This window comes from Cucumis melo, unplaced genomic scaffold, assembly GCF_025177605.1.
Source record: "Cucumis melo cultivar AY unplaced genomic scaffold, USDA_Cmelo_AY_1.0 utg001046l, whole genome shotgun sequence".
Taxonomy (NCBI): domain Eukaryota; kingdom Viridiplantae; phylum Streptophyta; class Magnoliopsida; order Cucurbitales; family Cucurbitaceae; genus Cucumis; species Cucumis melo.
Window position 1 is genome coordinate 4,375 of NW_026124366.1, and position 5,626 is coordinate 10,000.

At 29.5% G+C, this 5,626-nt stretch overlaps 1 non-coding gene across 1 annotated transcript; it reads left to right on the forward strand.

Annotated features, from left to right (window-relative positions):
* Positions 1 to 634: 634 nt before the first annotated feature.
* TRNAS-GCU (transfer RNA serine (anticodon GCU)) lies at positions 635 to 722 on the forward strand. The gene has a single exon. It is a non-coding gene; the product is annotated as a tRNA-Ser (tRNA).
* The last annotated feature ends 4,904 nt before the right edge of the window (positions 723 to 5,626 follow it).

Sequence of the window (5,626 nt, forward strand, 5' to 3'; positions counted from 1 at the left end):
GGACTCGTTTTAATTAACTAATTAACAAGTTTTTTATTCTAGTAAAGTACTAAAAAATAATAATAAGAAATCGAACCTTGATTCTATATCATCTTTTTCTGTATCATAGGAATTGAAATAATAAATCTTCTTAGGATTCTTGTTGTTTCTATTTTTTTTTTTTTCAAAAACATTTTCAAATCAAATAAATAATTTGATCTACGATTTATTGGAACAAAAAAAGCCCGGCTAGGTACTGACCAGGCCAGGCCGTGGAACTAAAAATAAAAAGAAAAGGGCTTTTCGGATGAAATAAACTAAAAAAGGTACTTTCTTTTTATTTATAAATATTTTTATGAATCTTTAATATATTGGTATTATTTATATATTAGGATTGAAGATATCTCTTCTTTTGAGCCCTTATCTAATGAAATCTAATTTATCTAAATGGAATTCCTAATAAAAAAAAGTTTTTATCGATTTGATAGATATCCATCGATATATCTAGATAATTATCTATATCAATATAATGAAATTATATATCTATAAAGGGGTAGATAAAGATAATAAAGAGAGATAAAGAAGGGCTTTTTTCAAGCCTTTATTTTCTATTTTTTATACAATGTATCATAGTAATTATCCTTTTTCAATTTGGGGAGAGATGGCTGAGTGGACTAAAGCGTCGGATTGCTAATCCGTTGTACGATTTTTTTGTACCGAGGGTTCGAATCCCTCTCTTTCCGTTTCTGTCAATTACTTGGTATTTTTTTTATAGTTGAGGAAAGATGTGGAATAGATAAAATGTTAAGAACATTTCAAAATCAAGCAAGGAAAAAAAATCTGATTTTGTTATTCTTCACGCCCCGGATTACGTCCCGGGTCATTAGATAGGAATCCGAAAATGAAGAGAGAAACAAAGAATATTACTACTGTATAAACAAATAGTTTGAGAGTAAGCATTACACAATCTCCAAGATCATTTTTTTTTTAAGAGAATAGATTCTCTATTTTAATCTGGTTTGACACCAAGAAATGCAGTGAAGTTATTTCTATAAATAGGAAAAAATTTTAAGAGTTGAGTCCTTGATTACTCAAAATTGGATTTCATACCCACAATTCTATATTGTGGGGGACTCGAAGAGGGTCGTTCAAAGGAAAAAAGTAAGAATAAGAAAATGAGAGTGATCCAGATTTATCATAGCTATAGAATAATTTCAATATTGGATTCAACTTAAAGCTTCAGACTGTATGTACAACTTATCTGATCTTATAACTAGTTAGAATCTTTTTTTTTTTTTTTCTAGTAAATCATGAATTTGTCTCGGACAGTATTAAAAATATTATCGAAAGCTTACAGCAGCTTGCCAAACAAAAGCTAATAGAAAAAAGAATAGAGGTATTACTGGCATAACATCTACTATTGGATTCAAAAAAGCGTAGGCCTCGGGCAATTTGGCGACGAAAAAACTACTTGAATAAAGGAAAGAATTAAGACAGATACCGATGAAACTTAAGATATTAAGCATAACAATTTTTTTTTCTTTGTTCTTGAAGATAATTGTATTTCTTTTGATTTGATTGAGTTATTAATCCCCTATTATTGCTATGATATAAGGGATAAGGGAAAAATTAATAACATAAAGTAGGTCAAAAAACCTTTCTTTGATTTGAACTCAGCCAATCAAAAATCCTTCAATTCTCAAATAAAACGAGAATAGAAGAAATCCTACTTTCATACAATATCTTAATGGAATTATATGTAATGATCAATAAATTGAGTTTAATTGGATCTATAAACGTATCAAAATCTGAGCAACAATCTAATTTATTCTATAAATATTTGTACTGGAATTGACGACTAAGCACTACCAATATTAGTGTTTATTAGTGTTGAATATAAATGGGGCGTGGCCAAGTGGTAAGGCAACGGGTTTTGGTCCCGCTATTCGGAGGTTCGAATCCTTCCGTCCCAGAGTATGCGTATTATTATTATATATAATAATAGTATATTATAAGATATATGGAAAAATATTCGATATCAGACTATAGATTGCCGTTTTAAACAACCTTATGCTTAAGAGTCTAAATATAGATCGAATGTGATTGTTCTTTATTATTTTCTTATAATGATGCATTTCAGAAATGCGAAAGCCTCTATTATTCTCTATCTCTTAAATGGTTTGTGAAACCCGAGTATTTTTTTTCTGTGGATTTCTGAATTATAAACACGAAGGTCTTGTGTTTTTGGCACTAATGGAATTGAATTAATGGTCTTAAGAAACTTAAGACCTATTTAGGGTTTAGGGTACTAAATTTTAGAGTCAAATAAAAAAAAATAGGTAGGAACAATCGTTTACTCTAGATCTGTTTGACTTTCGCCTTATACAAGATAGTCTAGCACCTCCGAAACTAGTCCAGTCCCCCGTAGGATCCTTTTTTTATTTATGATGCATCTACTCGATCTAATTGGGGGTAGATAGGAGTTAATCCATAACGGAAGATATCAATTTGAATATCTGCCCGAATCTGATTAACAAAGAATCAAGTTACATATGTAACATATTATGTATTTCTTTTCACCTCATTTTTTCGTATGTTTGTCTGTAATGAATAATTGTAAATCCAAGTAACAATTCATACATCTTTTTCACTTTATTTTAAGGAAAGATTATTGAGTCTCTTAAGTTAAATAAACTAGGCAGAAAATGCTGATATGTATGTATTGTTATTATCTATTTTTATCGTTTTATTTCTTTTTTTTTTTTTTATTTTAGATCTATCTAATTGATGGGTTAATCCCGAATATACATTTATTTATCATAATCAAATGTAATAAATCCTTTACAAAAATTTATTCAAATAATATTATAATATAATATTTAGGTAGTAAATTTTCAATCAAGTAAATCTTTTTAATTATTTCTTATGAGTCCTTGGTACTCGAAGAAGTGTTAAACTCGTGAATCCATTCTATGAAGAAATTGAAAAATGGAGATTCTTAATTATTCGTAATTAATTATTTCTTAATTGATTTTATAGAAATTTCAAAAAATCTCTCTCTATCTAGAAAATATCTATATATAGAGAAATAAATATTGCACTCATACAAAAAAATGTTATTGATACAATATATACAATAAAATATGGGTTTCAATAAATTGAAGTATTGCTAAGACTTTTTCAAAAACTACCCATGTCATAAGAGTATAGATTACTATGGACCAACTAACCCAATGACTATACATGATTCCATAAATGAATCAATTACATACCAGTTCCAAGAAATTAGAGGTTATGGTAAAACTTCGTTTAAAACGATGTGGTAGAAAGCAACGTGCGACTTGAAGGACATGATCCACTGTGGATTCTTACACCCACCATTTTATATTATATAGGAATGAAGATGCTCTTGACTCGACATAGTTTGTTCGGTTGCACTCGAGCTCTTTTTTTTTTTTAGGGTTTTTGATGTAAATAGTACATGATGGAGCTCGAGTAGAAAGTATTGATTCATTTATCAAGGGCAGAGATCTAGGGTTAGTGTCAATCAATAAGTTAAAACTACTTCGTAAGTATAGGTTCGGTATACAAATCGAAAGGATCCAATTCGAACAAGTTTCAAATTCAAACATCAAATTGGATTAAAAGTGTATCACACGAGAATCCATTATTTATATGATTCTTTGATAAAAAGGAAATCAAAAAAAATGGTATGTTGCTACCATTTTGAAACGATTAAAGATCACCGAAGTAATGTCTAAACCCAATGATTCAAGGAAAGGATAAAGGATCCCGGAACAAGTAAAAATCTTTTTCAATTGTCTCAATAACTAAACTAGATCAGAATGAAGAATCGAAATAGATTCTAACGGAGACAGGCAAAAATAAAGAGGTTAGAGACCGCTCAATAAATGAAATGCTTAAGCTTAAGGGTTTTTTTTCCTTTGCGTGAGAGTTATCCAACTTGAGTTATGGGGATAAGAATGAGTTTTTTTTTTCAAAAGAAAAACAAAAGAATAAGAAAAAAATTTTTAAATCATAGTCTAATTGATTTAATAATCTATAGATCTATTTGACATTAATTAGAATTCTATACATAACTTTGAATTTCCTCGAGCCGTACGAGGAGAAAACTTCTTATACGGTTCTGGGGGGGGTACTTAAAATTTACATCTATCCCAATGAGCCGTTTATCGAATCATTGCAATTGATGTTCGATGCCGAAGAGAAGGAAGAGATCTTCGTAAAGTGGGTTTTTATGATCCGATAAAGAATCAAACCTATTTAAATGTTCCTGCTATTCTATATTTCCTTGAAAAGGGTGCTCAACCTACAGGAACTGTTCATGATATTTTAAAGAAGGCAGGTGTTTTTACGGAACTTCACCTTAATCAATAACCGAAATTCCATTTTTATTAATGAAATAAAAAAACGAGGGTGTGATAACTTAACTTGTATATAGCTTTGACTAACCTTTTCTTTAGTATTTCCCCCTCTCTCTTGTTCTATTCATACTATACACTTATTACCTTAAAATTGCGTCTTCGCTAATGAAAAAATCGATTTTTATTTTATTGATATAAATTGATCTAAGATGAATAGAAAAAAAATATATCGGGTTTATTCAATCCACAAACCCGATATATTTTTTTCTACTTCTTCCTTAATTTCTTCTTTCGCCTACATCTTTTATGTCTATCTATGTTGATTATCTCTATAGTGCCAATCTAAGTACGTAGTTTTTTTTAATTCTTTTCTATTATTTTAATAGAATTTATTATTATTAGAATATTTTCTCTTATTCTATTTTGTTAACTTTATCTAGTTAAATATAGTTATTCAACTCAAATTGTTATTTCCATTTGTTTTTTATTCATTTATAATTCTTTTGTTTTGTCCATTATAGGCGTTTTTCATTATTCACATTAATATTGACAACAGTGTATCAAACAAATATAATCCGATTGTGTATAAATGAAGCTAGTTATCTCCCTTTCATGACCCTTGCTTTTCACGCACATGATGGTCTCATTGTATTTTTTGTGATACAAAAAATTACTTTTGTGTAAGTGATATAAGAAGTTTTTTTTATTGCAATATTTTGATTACGTCATCTAATTTCATTTCTTTTGTTATTTTGATTCCGATTGTATCTACACAGAAAAATTTTTCATATTTTGGGGTTGCTAACTCAATGGTAGAGTACTCGGCTTTTAAGTGCGGCTAGCATCTTTTACACATTTCTATGAAGTAACAGATTCGTCCATACTATCGGTAGAGTTTGTAAGACCGCGACTGATCCTGAAAGGAATGAATGGAAAAAGCAGCATGTCGTATTAATGGAAAATTCTAGTAATATTTTTACCTTACTAGATTAGGCCAAACTTGTTTGAATTCTTGATGCGGAAAAAAAAGTAAAGTCGGGTCGAATGAATAAATGGATAGGGCACTATGCTCCAATTATAGAGAAATAAAAAGTAACGGGCTTATGTTCTTAATTTGAATGATTCGCCGATCTAATTAGACGTTAAAACTATATTAGTGCTTGATGCGGGAAGGACTTTTCTTATGAGTGAGTTATCCATTTTTTTCTAAGTCCTAACTATTAGTTACTCTACGTTATGAGGTAGAGGGGAATGTGTAGAAG